The sequence below is a fragment of the Taudactylus pleione genome, unplaced genomic scaffold, assembly GCF_031769625.1.
Source record: "Taudactylus pleione unplaced genomic scaffold, aTauple2 ptg000270l, whole genome shotgun sequence".
NCBI classification, from domain to species: Eukaryota; Metazoa; Chordata; class Amphibia; order Anura; family Myobatrachidae; genus Taudactylus; species Taudactylus pleione.
In genome coordinates, this window is record NW_028284672.1 from 5626552 (window position 1) to 5643083 (window position 16532).

Sequence of the window (16532 nt, forward strand, 5' to 3'; positions counted from 1 at the left end):
TTGTCTCTTAGCCTGAACAGTTCGCATGATTGCGGTAGGAAAATCCAACCACAAGCACTGCGAGCAGTTCAGACGCCTTTCGATGTACTCGATTAATCTAATAAATAGCGGAGATGACGTAGGATGCGAGCGGCCAGGGGGCGTCTTTACAAAATAGCGAGCGCATGTTTCATTCGCTCGCTCAGACATAGAGGTGTCAACAGACCGCAAAGAGCGAGCGCTCAATTTAAATAGCCAGCCCCTTTTTCTGAACGAGCGAGCACAAATAGCGTCCAGCTCTGAATCAGGCCCTCAGTTGGTAATATCACACTACACTCTGCATTCCCTATGCGGATTGTAGTAAATAGAGCCCTAAGTGATGCTATACATTATACATTTTTCTATACGGTACATAATCTGATGCAGAATCTCTCTCCTAATATATAAATCTCTGGTTTTCCCTTCTTCATGTATTTCTAAATAATAAATAGGCAGCACAGTATTCTTTACAATAAAAGTCTTGTGGTTTAAAAACATAACTGATAACATTGCAAAAGAAAGTTCTACATTTTTGCATGGTCACATCTAGAATACAAACTAAAAAAATTAGTATGGGAAGACCCAAACAGCTTGGACTTGGTCACATGACCAAAACCAGCCTAGTGATTAATGAACAGACTATTAAAACAATGCCAGTTCTTCAGTCTATGTCAGCTCTGCTACATGGACCTTGCTTGTCTTCCTTGTGTTCCTTGTTCATGGAATCCTCAAATTAGTTCCTAGTGCTTGGTATCCAATACCTCTGTTCTTTGTGCCTCACCCACCTGAATCATGCCTCTTTTCAATATGACTTGTTCTGATAGTCACATCTGGTGCTTGCAATGGGGAGGCTGCAACCTTCATGGTGTTAGCAGTGTAGTCTCTGTTGAATACCTGCACCAAGTTAGACTCTGAGCACCTTATTGGCTATACAGCTCTCATGTGTTTTGAATAGCTAACACAATAAATCTGAACATGCAATAATGTGGTGGAAAGAACAGAGTCAAAACCAAACTGCTCATCTCTAGTTCCGAGTAGAGATGAGTGGGTCCAGTTCTCTGAGAACCAGACCCATCTGATCTTTGCGATCACGGCAAGGATCCGAATTCGGCTCGGGTTTTCCCGCCTTATTCGGATCCCAAAACGAGGCAAAACATCATCATCCTGCTGTCAGATTCTTGCGGGTTTTGAATTGTATATAATCCCTCTCCGCAGTGATTGGCACCATTTGCTTGCTGAGAGGGCTGTGTTGTCCAATACAGGGGTGTGCAGTGCTAGGCTGTGTTGTCCAATACAGGGGTGTGCTGTGCCGGGCTGTGTTGTCCAATACAGGGGTGTGCTGTGCTGGGCTGTGTTGTCCAAAACAGGGGTGTGTTGTGCTGGGCTGTGTTGTCCAATACAAGGGTGTGCTGTGCTGGGCTGTGTTGTCCAGTAAAGGGGTGTGCTGTGCTGAGCTCTGTTGTCCAATCAGGTAAGGTGTGCTTTGCTATATCCAGGGGGCTGTGTTATTTATCATTGCTTTGCTAATCCAGGGGTGTGTTCTGCTGTGCAGGTTTGTGCTGTCCATCCAGTGTCCTGTCTGTCCACAGGCTGTAATAAAAAATAAGCAACTAAAAGTAAAAAAAAAAAAATAAGTTAAAAAAAGTTACAAATATTTTTTTGTGCTGTACCCCACATCATGACGCTGTATGCATACCCCCCCAGTGTATCCAAAACACTGTGTTGCTGCTGGTCACATTGTGAATGATGCTGTAGGTTCATCATACAGCAGTGTATAATTGGTAAAATATTGTGAGTGACGCTGTTTGTCAATAATACTGCAGTGTAATATATTCATAAAAAAAATTCTTACACTGTAAGGGATACCGCAGTGTTTTATTCATAAAAAATATTGTGACACTGTAAGTGGTAGCTCAGTGTATAATTCATAAAAAAATATTGTGACACTAAGTGGAAATGCAGTGTAATATTCAACATGTATTGTGAAACTGTAAGTGCTTGCAAATTATATTCATAAAAATATAGTGACACTGTAGTGCAGTGCATTATTCATTAAACATTTTGTTAAACTATAGGTCATTGAGACCGCAGTGTAATATTTAAAATTGGTACAAATTGATATGTGTGCTGAACAAATAAAATTTGTTTGTGTTTGTTGATATGCAGAACGATCAGTTGAGAGGAGAGCAGGAACCACATACTAGTGCTGGAGTAACTGTTCGTGCCACCAGTCATGACAATTCTAGTCCGTCTACGTCATCTACTAAAGCTGATGCCCAAAAGCATACAGGGCTTAAGTCAGAGAAACTATAATCAAAGAAGCAATCTATTGCATTGGTAAAGAAAAATACCATCAAAGGGAATGTTAGCTGCAGAAATACATAAAATTGGAAATATGTCTTTCACCACACAAAGTTGCAAGGAAAGACTAAGGCCTTGGCCTTTATGTATGACTAATCATTCTGCCTCTTATGATGATGTAGGCACAAGTGAACATACTGACATAGAAATCGAAGATGCTTCTATGGAACTGCACCAGGATGAGGGGGATATTTGTGTAGCTGATGCTAATAAGGATGTTGATGATGATGTTGTTGATGAGGATGTTATTTGTGTAAATCAGGCACCAGTGGAAGAAAAAGTTGTCGCCCATTGTCATGCCTTGGCATTAGACAAAAAAAATCTACTTCTCCTTTTGTGTGGAATCATTTCTTCCCAAATCCGGACAACAATTGTCAAGCCTTCTGTACCTCTGTAAAGCCAGAGTAAGTAGAAGTAGGGACCTTAAACATCTAGGAACCTCCTCACTGTTACATCATCTTCAGCGCATCCATCAAAAAAGTTTTTGTAAAATTCAGAAACTTTGGCTAACAAGGTAATAACAAGCAGTCCAGCATCAGCTTAGCTCCCTTCTCTCTGCTATATCCAAGCACCTGCAATCTTCACCACCAACACCTTCATCAACAGTATCCTCAATCATGAAATGATTGGTTTGTTTGGTCCCCCAGAAGACAAGCTATCAATGGGCAGCTGACATTGCTGGCAATGATCTCTATGTGCACAAACTGGCTTTACAGAGGCAAGATGTCACCATCATCATCCGATCCCTCCCCATAAAAGCATCTACATCATCTTTTGTCACACAATATTAATTAGTCCCCGCTGGAATCCACCATTACAGGTGTCGAAGCTGAATAATTGGCTGAGACAAGTTCAGTTTAAAATTTAATCGCGACGACGCCATTTTGCGTCTGGCCTCAAGACACCATCTTGTGAATGGCAGCAAGACTCCTTTTTAGAAAAGAAAGCTTACACAAGTGCCATTTTGTCAAAAATACATAGTACACAATCCACAGTGCAAAATTGCTAAAAGTAGCAATTTTGCTACTCACAACGCAAAGTTGCTAAAAAGTAGCACGAACAGCTTATTCACAATCTTCCCCAAACACCTACCGATGGTGTTTAGCAGACATAAAATAACTTTGCAACACATTAAAATCACCACAAACATATTTGAGCAGTAGCAAAGTAGTGGTGTTTTCCCCTGCATTCACATTAACACATACGCGATGTAGCAAAAAGTAGCAAATTAGTGGTGTTTTCCCTTCACTTCATGTTAAACATAGGACAATGCAAAATAGCTATTTAGTGATCCTTCCCAAACCCATACTGGCATGCTCACACACATACACAGAAGTCTTTCCAACTTAGTGCTGGTCGCTAAGTGCCCCACAGACCCTCAAACGCACAACACAATTTAATGTCATTTCTCCCCGCATACACATTTAAAAGCAATGGTCCCGCAGCACGAAAGGAATGATTATTATTTGGTTTAATCGCAATGTCAGCATATGAAGAAATGAATGTTTTCTGTAACTATGGTTTAGTAAATGGCAAATGGACCGTGATTGGTGCCGTACTGATCTACTCTTTTCCCACAGCGTTCCGGTGGCATCGGTGAGGAGATCAGAACATGCGGCTATGAAATATGAATGATAGAGAGAATAACTTCTTGAAATGTTGTATGCCATAGTTTAGACTAGATTTATTATGCAGCGGGAAAGTGGACACAATCAGGCTGTTAGTGGCTGGTTTGAGTCTTTGCACTGACCTATGAATTGTACCGTAACGGAAGAAGCAAGAAGAGGAACCAATGAGAACCTGCCAATGTATTCTATTGTATTGCTTATCCCAGTACGGGTATATATGCGAGTGCTCTGAAATGAGATGCCAGTCTGTGGTGGTCCTGTTATGCTGTTTCGACGAAGGTTTCATTACTGATGCTGGTATCTGGTCCCAGAGCGCACGCGTATGTATTGACTGTACCTTATGACCTAAATGTTTGTACAATTTAGTTTGCGCTCATTGTTAGATCATAGCGTGGTAACATCTGTACTTTTACCTGAATAATAATCTTTAGTGCGTTGGACCGCTATTCCACTGTCTTAGAGTCTTATTAATGGTATATTTAAAACACAACGCTAATTAGCGACACCTTATGGTTTTAGGAGGTATAGGCTGGTTTTGTCTTAGAGGTTCTAGGCAGGTGAATCTTAGAGGTTTATAGGCAGGAATGTACTAAAGGTTCAGTTGCATGATTCAACAGTTGGGGGCTCATAGGTTTATCACGTTATATGATACACGGTGACACTCGGTCAATTCCCTCTCAGCAAAAGGGTGGAGGCGCCTTTTGAGAGACGCATTAGTCTTTCATTACCACAGTGTTGCTGAGAGCGTACTGCCGGTTATTGTGTAGAGGAAGCGCTGATCAGAATCCAGGGACAAGGAGAGAAAAGTTATTTTCTCTCGTTGATAAAAGTTTAGAGGGAGTAGCATAATAGCGTTAAGGTAATAACACGTGGGTCTGGTCGCATCACTGTGTATGCAACTAGTCGCACAATTGTGTACATGTACTTCCGGTTGTGCTGCCACGTGTTTGAACAAATCCATTGAGGTTTACATTTTTTTTTCTATTACCAATATCTGGGATAAACGTATATTTTTCTGCGCAGGAAAAAAGAGTGTAACAGTGAATATTTGTTGAACAAAGTTAAGGGTATCGTATGATCCTTAAGGGCTAGGTGCAAGGGTTAGCCTAGTCGCTCGGTAAGCAGCTTTACCATTCTATACACAGTAGCAGGTGTACATGTTGTCTTTTGTTGTATAGAGGTGCGTGAGAGTGGCCGACATATAAACTCTCATAGGCTTGGAAGTTGCCTTACTAAATCTTATCCGGGTGTGGAAGTTGCCTTTTTCAAATCTTATCCAGGTGTAGAAGTTGCCTTACTAAATCTTATCCAGGTGTGTGGGCGCCGCCGACTTAAATCGTCTGCAGGTAAGTGAAAGTATCTTGATTGTCTTTCACTGGTTTAAATTTTTATTGGAAAGCGTAGGAGTTGTCCCAGAATGGGAGCCATGCAAACAGTAGAAATGTTAGGCAATGATGTGCTGCTAATGGAGGCGCCGATCGGATCGGCCCGTCATATCATGCATACCAAATACAGTACTTATGCAATAAGGTATTGTGATTTATGGTTTAATATGACGACGAAGAGTGTCAGACCGTTTCCCAGAATTGGTAGTTTTGATAAAAATGTGTTAGATAATGTCCGGGATCACATCAGTTTGATGCTATCCCGAGAGAAAAAGATTAAATATTTTGAATGTTTAAAACTGTGGCAGCACAAGGGGGAAATGTGGCTGAAGGAGGTACCCGCGACCCAAGCAGGAGTCGCAGGCACAGTCTCGGGCAATGCGCCGGTGACGCTAAATAGCGCCACAGACACATCGCTTGATAGCATGCACGCACTGCAAGGTAGTGTCACAGAAGGTAGTACAGATGGTTCACGCGCACCACCACCACCCTATGCGGATGGGGGTGTAGGTGCAGTCAATGAAAAAAAAAACCATAAAAATGTAACAAACAAATTGTACCCTCTCTTAAGCAACCTTAAAGAAAATGTTTATAATGTGGATGATGAGCCTATTGTAATGTCTGCCATTTCCCATGCTGTGCAAATGATAGATGCTGCATCACCACAATCACGGGTGGTGCCGCCATCTCCATCGGTAACAGCAAGGGAAGTGTTAACACACTCTGCACCCATAGAGGAAGTTGTTAATACCATACATAGCAGCAGCAGATTAAACCCCCAGCCAGGTAACCAGGTCAAAGGTAGCAGCGCTACCGGTCTGCATCCCATTCGGACAATAACTGTTCCGAATGGAAATGCAGATGCAAACGGTGTAGTGCCCATGAGGGAAGTAGTAATGCATTGTCCTTGGACAAGAGCAGAACTAAATTCCATCATAAATTATTTCCCCGATCCCAAAAAGGAACTAGCCAAATGTCAAAGATTTTTGAGAAATTTGGGTAGTTCACATGAGCCCACTAATAAAGATTGGCGTGTGGTGTTAAGGGCCTGTCTGCCACGCAATACCGACGTGACAAAATTTATCACAGATTGTGTATTGGATGGTGACGTCCCCTTAACAGATCAAGTAAACCAAGGTAACATTTCCCGCATAGTAACTCAATTGGGATAATATTTTCCAGTAGTAGTTAACTGGAACAAAATTTTCACAATTAAACAGAAAGAGAGTGAGACTGCAGAAGATTACTGCGGTCGGGCTGTGCAGGCTATCACCCAGTACACTGGGATAGAGGATATTAAAGATAGCACTCACCACCGGGGAATGATAGTCACAGTACTTGTGGATGGTCTGAAAGAGAGTTTGAAAACTCGGGTACAGACCTCACAGCCTGGCAGGCGGGGACTTACAATAGATACCCTCATAGAAACCGCCATTGAACATGATAAGAACATCTCCAACAAGAGAGAAGCCCAGAGCGAGAAACTGATGGCTGTCAGTATAAAAACTCTGGAGGGAATGACGGTAACATCACAGCCAACAGACACGCTTGCACTTGCACACACACCCACTATCACTAACCCCACTCAACAACAAACGCAACTCTATCCCACTAACCCAATGCAACCACAGGTCCCAGGCTATCCACCAACTTCTTATCCCCCACAATACCCTTACCCTCCCTATCCTTACCCATATCCACCACCTTTACCCTCTGCGCAAACCTCACAACACCACATGTCTTCACCCGAAACACGAACATGCTTTAACTGTAAACAAACAGGACACTTAAGTAGAAACTGCACAGTAAAAGGAGTAGGAATCCCACATCAGGGAAAATTTAGATATCCCCATAAAGGATATGCACAAAGGCCAGCAAATGTTCAACAGGCACCAGCTCCAATTGTAGCCGTAAATGCTTTATTGGAGAACGGTAGCCAACGCTAGGGGTCAGGTCATACCTGTAGTCTACAGATAGTCAGGTTAACGGGAAGTACTAGGGAAGAACCGGTCATGATGGTTGATGTAGCTGGTACTGAATATCCTTTTCTTGTAGACACATGGGCGACCAGGTCAGTGATGAAATCTCCTGTTAATTTACAGGTGACCAATGAGACAGTACCAACAATGGGTGTAACAGGTAAAGTGGAACATTATCCTTTAACAAAGTCCACAGAGGTTACTATAGGGCCATTGCATACCAGACATTCGTTCCTTCTGGCTGCTGCGGCTCCTACTAACCTACTGGGCAGAGACTTGTTATGTAAGATGGGATGTGTTATATATTGCACCCCTGATGGGGTATATTTAGATATCCCAGAGAGAATGGTATACGAGGTGCGGGATATGTTAGACACTCCTCAAAGAATAATGTATCACTCTACAGTTGTAAATGAAACCCCATCACAAGTAGACGAAATGTTGTCCCTAATTCCAGATTCCCTTTGGACTAAGGATGGACAGGACACTGGATTAATGGCAAATGTAAGCCCTGTAATGGTAAACTTAAAAAACGGTAGGCAAGCTCCAAAAATTCCCCAGTACCCACTAAAACAGGAGGTAGAATTAGGGGTGTTTCCAATAATTGAGTGATTGTTACAACAAGGAATTTTAGTCCGTACAGCTAGTGTAGCCAACAGTCCCATCTTTCCAGTGAAGAAGAGTGGTGGGAGGGGCTATAGGCTGGTACAAGACCTTAGAGGTGTTAATAAGGTAGTAGAGAGCTAATTCCCCGTAGTGCCAAATCCAGCTGTCATTTTGATGCAGATCCCACCAAATGCAACCCATTTCACTGTCATTGACCTCTGTTCTGCTTTCTTCTCTGTGCCTCTCCATCCTGACTGTCAGTATCTATTCGCATTTACATACAGATGTTTACAATACACATGGACACGATTACCCCAAGGTTTCATAGACAGCCCCAGTATCTTCTCCCAGGCATTGCACGACTGTTTACAATCTTTTCAACCTGCCAATGGATCTGTTCTAATTCAATATGTGGACGATTTATTGCTATGTTCTGACTTGTTTATGTCATGTTTGAATGATACTAAACTTTTATTACTTCATCTCTCACAAACAGAACACAAGGTGACTAAGGACAAACTACAGCCATGCCAATCCAGAGTAAAATATTTGGGACACTGCCTAACCCAGGGGTTACGACACCTTACAACACATAGAATACAAGCCATACAAAACATGACACTGCCGCAGAATCAACAGCAAATTCGTACCTTGTTAGGAATGTGTGGATATTGCCGAATGTGGATCCCAGGTTTTTCTATTTTGGCCTTACCTTTACAGGAATTAGTCTCTTCCTCAAAGCCTGATCGTGTCATACACACAGAGGAATCAGAACAGGCTTTCCTTAATGTTAAGGATAGTCTGACAAGAGCTCCTGCATTGGGAATACCTGATTATGAAAAACCTTTTGATTTGTATTGTACGGAAGCCGATGGTTGTGCTGCAGGTGTCCTTACACAAAAACATGGTGATGCCAGTAGGCCCGTAGCATACTACAGTGCCCAATTGGACATGGTAGCAAGATCACTCCCCACTTGTTTGAGAAGTGTAGCAGCTACCGCTCTATTGGTGAGTAAAAGTGAGGACGCAGTATTGGGCCATGATATGACTGTCTACACTCCCCAAGCAGTATCTGCTCTGTTGAACTCAGCTCAAACCAGACACATCTCCTCAGCTAGGTTCACCAAATGGGAACTAGCCCTAATCGCTCCTGCAAATGTTACTGTTAAACGTTGCAGTACGCTGAATCCAGCAACATACCTACCATATGTACAACATGATGTACAAAGGGTGGAAGGAGAAGAGTTGCTGGCGGGAGGTGAGTTCGGCAGACATAATGATACGCACGATTGTATGACATATCTGAATCAGACCTTTACTGCTAGACCTGACATACATGACACACCTTTAGAGAATGTGGATGTAACTTTTTATACGGATGGGAGTTGTCATAGACAAACAGACACAGGAGAGTTATGTACAGGTTATGCTGTTGTAAATGACAAAGACATCATGGAAGCTAAACCTCTCGGTCCTCCTCACTCGGCCCAGGTGGCAGAGTTAGTAGCACTGACTAGAGCATGTGAACTGGCAGCAGGCAAATCTGCTAACATTTACACTGATTCGAGGTACGCGTTCAGGGCAGTGCATGATTTTGGGGCTCTATGGCATCTGAGAAATTTTATGACAGCAGCAGGCACACCAGTTGCACACTCCCGACACATAAAACATCTCTTAGAAGCAATCCAACTGCCCAAGGCAGTGGCAGTAATTAAATGTAAAGCCCACACATGTGAGGATGACCCGGTGTCACTGGGCAACAACAGAGCCGATGAAGCTGCAAAATGGGCAGCCGGATTAAAAATGTTTTCTCCAACTGAAACAATTATGTCATTCCAAACTGTTGACATGCTAAAATTAATTGAGATGCAAAATTTGTGTTCAATTCAGGAAAAATCCATTTGGAAGTCCAAGGGGTGTGGGCAAGAGTCCTCTGGGCTCTGGAGGGATGGACATGGTAAACCAGTAGCCCCCAAGGCATATTACCCCAGCATGGCTGAGGCAGCACACGGTCTGACTCACCTGGGTAAACAGGGTATGTGCAAGTTGGTGAAGGCATACTGGTGCGCACCAGGTTTTTCTTCACAAGCAGAGAAGATAGCAATGTCCTGTCTGACCTGCTTGAGAAAGAACATAGGGAATGCGATCCCTTCCGAACTGTCCCACATTCCACCGACTGATGGACATTTCCAGGTGATACAAATTGATTTCATCCAATTACCACCCTGCAGGAACCTTAAGTATGTATTAGTGTGCACAGACGTATTTTCTAACTGGGTTGAGGCCTACCCAGTGGCCACTAATACTACTGCATTTACTGCCAAGAAAATAGTTCAGGAATTTGTATGCAGGTATGGTATCCCTAGAATCATCGAGAGTGATAGGGGTACCCATTTCACAGGTGATGTTTTCCAAAATATGTGTAAGCTTATGGGTATTAATAGCCGACTTCACACCCCCTACTGACCGCAAGCCAGTGCCAAGGTAGAGAGGATGAACGGGACTATTAAAAATAAGCTAAGTAAAATCATGGCAGAGACTGGACTAGGATGGCCAGAAGCATTACCCTTGGTCCTACATAGCATAAGGACCACCCCTAGACCTCCTCTGAATCTGTCCCCATTTGAAATATTGTTCGGTAGATTACCTCATTTGATTATAAGTCCACAGGAAGATCTAAAGGGTAACAACGAGGTAACTGTAAAGTATCTTATATCAATGAGTAGGCAGTTAAAGCAACAGCAGCAGAAACTGAAATTGTTGTCTAATGATATGCCTGAAACTAACTGTCATGATGTTGAACCAGGAGAATATGTAATGATCAGAAATTTCTTGCGTTCAGGTTGTTTGACTGACAGGTGGGAAGGTCCATACCAGGTGCTGCTGACGAGTACTACATCTTTGAAGGTGGCCGAGAGAGATACATGGGTCCATTCGACTCACTGCAAAAAGGTCAATAGACCGGTGGAGAAACAAGTCGGAAACAAGGCTGATAGTGTGGACCTGTCACTCGCGAGCTTGTTCCGGGAGGATTGAAAAGGTCGTAGTGAGATACTTGAACCGAGAGAAATTTTGCAGGACTTGTTGTTAAAATGGACAGGCCTGCTGTGTTCATTTTCATATTCTCTTTTAGAGTGTTCACCATTCTGGTCAGTCCAGGGATATCCAGTGTCTGTGATGGGGGACCGATTGAGGAAACGGGAGCTGATGGCAGTGCCGATGGAGTGGAGACAGGAGGAGTGCAATGCCAATCAGGGGAGTGTCTTTCCAATCTTAGTACTGTTATTGTTAAAAGAGCTATCATTCTGGATACTCGGGGAAGGTGTGGAGGGTTATTGTCTGAGGATTCCTGTATTTGTGAGCTTTGTGGGTCCCTAGTTGATGAGAACTGTATCCAACGGTGCCAACCAAAATATAATCCGTACTGAGGAGGGTATCCTTTAGAGGATTATCACAGCATGGTAGGCAAAGTGTTAAATCAAACCGATTGCTGGGTGTGTTCACATGTGCCACAGGGACAGCATAATGTAGGGTTGGTGCCATTTCCGCTGAATATCACGGAAATTTTAGAATTGCCAAAAGGGAAAACATTGGATGGAAAATTCCTCTCATCCAAACCACCTCATTTCAAACTCTATCAATTCCTAGTAGATAGATCACTTTTGTGTTTGAACATAACTAACCCCAATAAACCCGGAGGTTGGGAAGTGACGGGGAATAATCAGACGATGACCTTCTCACAAAGAGCTGATAATGAGTCCATAAACTATGATCTGCTACGCTCAATTAAATCAAGTGGGAAATATTTTAGGTACCGGTATACATTGAGTTCCACCAAAGAAATGAGTGCTAAAATAATACAACCAGAAACTTGCATATACCAGATGGAAGAGCCTGAGATAGGATTGTTTGCAAGAGAAATGTGTTTAATGATAATGATGCATACCATTCCTTATGTTCTCCCTGATAATGTATATTTTATATTTGGAAGAAAAGCGTATAAATGGCTCTCCCCGAGTTCCGATGGTTTGTGTTACCTGGGAAGAGTAGTCCCAGAAGTTATGACCCTCACACATGTTGAAATGCTGAGTATACATAAAAACACACCGTCACCATATCTTCACACTCAATATGAACACAGAGGCAAGAGAAATATGATACCTGGTGATATGCATAAAGCCGCTCAGTTAATCAGTGAGACAACTGGCTTCCAAGTTTTAGTCGCCCTGGATCCCACCAGAATTGCGAGGGGTACATTAAATTTTAGATATATCCAAGAACTTGCTAAATTAATAGATAATATCACCGAGATGTACGATGACACATTCAGGTACACAGGGAGAGAATTGCAAGCGTACAAGAAAGAACTGGTGCAACACAGGCTAGTGTTGAATTATTTAACAGCTGTTACTGGAGGGTATTGCATAACATTGGCCACTCAATTTGGAGTAAAATGTTGCACCTATGTCACCAATGATACCAGCGACCCTAAGGAGGTGATAGACCGGAAGATGGATGAAAATCTGCAGCTAAAGTGGGAATTTCGCAAGAACCATAACGCTTCAGTGGCTAGTAGGGGAAAAGATAGAAGGATGGGTGTCATGGCTGAACCCGGTGAAATGGTTCTCGGGTCTAGGGGAATGGGTCCAGGAAGTGATCGCCAGCATAGGCAAATTCTTGATTCTTATACTGATTGTCATCATAGTAATTGGCATATGTGTCCGGTGTGTTCCTATTGTGTTGAAGTGTGGAAAATGTAAAAACAGAGTGAAACAAAGGAATGAAACTGTGATGGTGGTTAGAAATGATAATATGTATACCGAGGTAGATACAGAACTGCATTACAACCCTGAGCTAGGAAGTACCATCATTTAAATGTGTAATATTTAGACATGCATAGAGGATAATATTGAAATGTTATTTATAGAACACCCAGAAAATGTAAAGTCTCAAATTCCCCTTCAAGACTGCTGTTATAAGACTGGTGCATTCCCACACCTGTCACATGATCTCCCAAGATCCGCGGTGTGCGTATAATAGTAGTTTTATGTCACCACAAAGAGACACATTATTGATGGATTAAGAACCACCTTGTGCCATCCCATAATAACACTAAATAATATATAAATGTAAGCCTAAATTAAATCCTAATAGCAGATTGTGATAGCATGTTGTTTGCTATCAAAGGGTGGACTGTTGAAGCTGAATAATTGGCTGAGACAAGTTCAGTTTAAAATTTAATCGCGACGACGTGATTTTGCGACTTGCCTCAAGACACCATCTTGTGAATGGCAGCAAGACTCCATTTTAGAAAAGAAAGTTTACACAAGCGCCATTTTGTCAAAAATACATAGTACACAATCCACAGTGCAAAATTGCTAAAAGTAGCAATTTTGCTACTCACAACGCAAAGTTGCTAAAAAGTAGCATGAACAGCTTTTTCACAATCTTCCCCAAACACCTACCGATGGTGTTTAGCAGACATAAAATAACTTTGCAACACATTAAAATCACCACAAACATATTTGAGCAGTAGCAAAGTAGTGATGTTTTCCCCTGCATTCACATTAACACATAATCGATGTAGCAAAAAGTAGCAAATTAGTGGTGTTTTCCCTGCACTTCATGTTAAACATAGGACAATGCAAAATAGCTATTTAGATGCACAGCCAGCTTTTTAGTGATCTTTCCCAAACCCATACTGGCATGCTCACAAACATACACAGAAGCCTTTCCAACTTAGTGCTGGTCGCTAAGTGCCCCACAGACCATCAAACGCACAACACAATTTAATGTCATTTCTCCCCGCATACACATTTAAAAGCAATGGTCCCGCAGCACGAAAGGAATGATTATTATTTGGTTTAATCGCAATGTCAGCATATGAAGAAATGAATGTTTTCTGTAACTATGGTTTAGTAAATGGCAAATGGACCGTGATTGGTGCCGTACTGATCTACTCTTTTCCCACAGCGTTCCGGTGGCATCGGTGAGGAGATCAGAACATGCGGCTATGAAATATGAATGATAGAGAGAATAACTTCTTGAAATGTTGTATGCCATAGTTTAGACTAGATTTATTATGCAGCGGGAAAGTGGACACAATCAGGCTGTTAGAGGCTGGTTTGAGTCTTTGCACTGACCTATGAATTGTACCGTAACGGAAGAAGCAAGAAGAGGAACCAATGAGAACCTGCCAATGTATTCTATTGTATTGCTTATCCCAGTACGGGTATATATGCGAGTGCTCTGAAATGAGATGCCAGTCTGTGGTGGTCCTGTTATGCTGTTTCGACGAAGGTTTCATTACTGATGCCGGTATCTGGTCCCAGAGCGCACGCGTATGTATTGACTGTACCTTATGACCTAAATGTTTGTACAATTTAGTTTGCGCTCATTGTTAGATCATAGCGTGGTAACATCTGTACTTTTACCTGAATAATAATCTTTAGCGCGTTGGACCGCTATTCCACTGTCTTAGAGTCTTATTAATGGTATATTTAAAACACAGCACTTATTAGCGACACCTTATGATTTTAGGAGGTATAGGCAGGTTTTGTCTTAGAGGTTCTAGGCAGGTGAATCTTAGAGGTTTATAGGCAGGAATGTACTAAAGGTTCAGTTGCACGATTCAACAGTTGGTGCCTCTGTAATTTTTGGACGTAATTGGCGATAAAGGTCTTCCTCATAAAATTTGTAGTTCATTTTGAAGAACATCATCTTTCCCACACTTTGAGGAAATAACCTCCTATGCTGATTGCTGCCATGGTTCCCAGCTGTACTGAAAACTCTTTCAAAGGACACACTGGAGGGTGGGCAGCTCAAGTAAAGCAAAGCCAGTTTGTGCAAGGTTCACCAATTTGCTTTTTTTCCTGCTAGTAGTCAAATGGACTGTCTGACATGTCTATTTGGATGCTATCATTACAAATAGTCCTCAACCTTTCTTTGAATGGTAACCATATCAGGTGGAGTCGTGGAAAATGTCTCATTAATTTAATTCTAGGCAATTCTTTTAGACCCAACCAGATGTCAATATTTAGGATCAAGCAAGGTTGCCAAAATGTATTAATCCAATTAGAAGGTCCTGACAACCCTTGGTTCCTGGGGAATCAAAAAGGGCTTGATCTACAAGTGTAATGTACTTTGCAGAATCACTTTGTTTTAACTCCTCCTTCAGTTTCTCAAATTGCTTTTCAAACAGTCTATTTAAGCTGGCAGTATCTGAACTCACTTCACAGGTGACTACTTTGAAGGGTTTCAGGCTTTCAGCACTTTGCACAACATGGAAAGTATTTTCCACTGATCTTGAGTAAGGTGCATTCCCCCTCCTCTTCCTATGTCATAGTATGCTGTGTAGTTTTAGATAGCTTTTTTCTGTTCTCCATCTGCTGAAGCATACAAATCATATAAAGGGTGGAGTTCCATCTTGTAAGTACTTCTTGCTTCAGCTGGCAGGAGGGCAAATTAAACATTTCTTGCAGGTGCTGCAATCTTCTACATGCTCCTGCTGAAAGGGGAAAATGTCCAAAAACTTTTTGGGCCACAAATAGCATCTACTGCATGGCCCTGTCATTTAAAAAAAAATGGCACCACCAAGTTGATTGTGTGAGAAAAACATAGTACATGTTGGAATTCACCTAGCTGTAATGCTCTCACAACATTGGTGGCATTGTCAGAAATGATAAATTCTGAAGCGAGTCCAAGTGGGGAAGCCATTTTGCAAGGAATTCCCTGAGTTTTTCAAAAGGGTTGTCAGCATTATGCCTCTTAGGGAAACCTGCCTTTGAATGAGCTGCTATTTCTTAGATGCTGCTGCTGTTGGTGCCACTGAAGGCAATACAGGGCTGTTAAAGTCATGTAATCTTGCATTTGCTCTGTTCCACTTGTCCACATATCTGTGGTTAAGAGGACAATGGGTACAATGGCATTTTGAGGACACTAATTAAGTTTTATTAACATCCCTGTAAAGGCTGGGAATTGCTATTCTAGTGAACTGGAATCTAGATGGATTTGGTAGCGGAGACACAGGACCTCAATGAACTGTCTAAATCCCAATGCATATAGGTGGATATTGGACACACATCTAATACCAGCATAGATGTTATGGCGTCAGTGATCCACTGTGCAACTGGGTGACTGCTGTCATACTTGCTCCCCCTTGCAAAGGTTTGTTTAACATTCAATTTTTTTAAACTTCTACTAGTAGTCTTCCTTGTCCCCTTATGGGATGCAGATCCACTCCCAGCAGCAACAGCAGCAGGTGTAGAACTCAAGGATTCTTCTGGGGCAAGGACCGATGTGAATGATTTCAATATTTTTGTATTTTTTGTAAATGTCTCCCCTGCTCCCTTCCCCTCCTCCCTCATAAATTTGCTGCGGAATCAAAAAATGAAATAAAATATACTACAAATCAACCCTTCCTTTCTCTGCCTTCAACTACATGCATACTCTATCTCCCTCAGACCTCTTGATTAATTAAAATATATGTTTCCTTATGTGCGATGTTGGGCATTGAACTGCCTTGTGTTTGTGCCACCCACTGCTGCCACTCAGCT